The 1,340-nt window shown below is 39.6% G+C and overlaps 1 non-coding gene across 1 annotated transcript; it reads right to left on the bottom strand.

Annotated features, from left to right (window-relative positions):
* Nucleotides 1-723: 723 nt before the first annotated feature.
* Nucleotides 724-825, bottom strand: LOC111530620. Its single transcript, XR_002727866.1, has one exon. It is a non-coding gene; the product is annotated as a U6 spliceosomal RNA (small nuclear RNA).
* Nucleotides 826-1,340: the final 515 nt, after the last annotated feature.

The following is a 1,340-nucleotide window of genomic DNA, read 5'->3' as shown; positions in this document are numbered from 1 at the left end:
GCCAGTATTTCTGCAAACAGCCCTATGCCCAAGGCATTTGTCCAAAACAATCAGTGGCAATTGTTTAACATTTCAACTACCTGATGCCATGTAACTGTGGCAAGGCAAGGGTTAAACAGAAAAGACAAACACGTTTTCCTCTGCTTAGCCAGCTCACTTCAAGGGCAGTTACAAGATAACGCTGTCTGAAAAGTCAAAGCCAAAGGAATGGGCTCCAGACACCTGCCTCTTGAGCAATGTTCAAAAGAAAAGAATTCCTTCACTGTCTCTCCTTCTCTGAACCATTATTATGACTACGTTTGCCAACGCTTGCATTTAGTAAGATATATAGATTCTGTTTTTCTCCCTAATCCTCTATTTCCCACAACATAACCCGTTGGGGCTAAAAAGAAACTGACCAAAAATTTTTAAAAGGAATAACTGGGAAAAGAGATGTCAATAAGATATTTTTTAAAAAACCCTGCTGTGTTTCTGAGAATCTAGTGGGCTACGTGTGTGTACAGGACTGTGAGCATGCCCAGGAAGACCTGAGAAGGTCCTAAACTCTCACCTCTGACTGACCTTGAGTGTCTACACAAGAGGAAATGAAGGCTAAGGCAGAGTTGTAAGTTGCTTGCTGGAGTATTGAAAACATGCCTCAACACAGAGTTCCTCAGCAAATGCTAGGAAACTTAATGGTCTAAAGCGTTTAAAAAGATCTCTTTTTAGTTTTAAATTTTTTTTTTAAATACGGAACAATTCATGAATTTGTGTGTAATCCTTGCACGAGGGTTAGATAATCTTCTCTGTATCATTTTAATTTTAGTATATGTGCTGCTGAAGCCAGTAGACATCAGGAATATTTCTGTCCAGTTATTAGCTGGCCACTGAGATAACCAAGCAAAGTCTTCAGTGGTTGCACAGAACAAAGAACACAGATTTTACAGAGTTAAGTCCAGAAAAGTCACTAAACAAACGCCATCAACAACAAGCAACAACAACAGCAAACCCCAGGGAGTGGGGAAAGAGGAATCTGATTTCCAGAAGTACCATATTGTTTAATTTAATTTTGTTCTTCTTTTGTAGAGACAGAGTCTTCCTATGTTGCCCAGGTTGATCTCAAACTCCTGGGCTCAAGTGATCCTCCTATCTTAGCCTTTCCAAGTGCAGGGATTACAGGCGTGATCCACTGCGCCTGGCCATAGACTATGATGTTTGCCAGGCTAGGTGTTTTGAATGCATTTTGACTTACGATATTTTCAACTTAAAACGGGTTTATCAAGACATAATTCCTTCAAGTATGATAAACTAAAAAACGATTAACAGCTAGGCACATTATAGTCAAACTGTTCAAAGTCAAA

This window comes from Piliocolobus tephrosceles, chromosome 8 (genome assembly GCF_002776525.5).
Source record: "Piliocolobus tephrosceles isolate RC106 chromosome 8, ASM277652v3, whole genome shotgun sequence".
Lineage (NCBI taxonomy): Eukaryota > Metazoa > Chordata > Mammalia > Primates > Cercopithecidae > Piliocolobus > Piliocolobus tephrosceles.
Note: the sequence above shows the minus strand (reverse complement) of the source record. Positions and strands in the feature narration are given on the sequence as shown.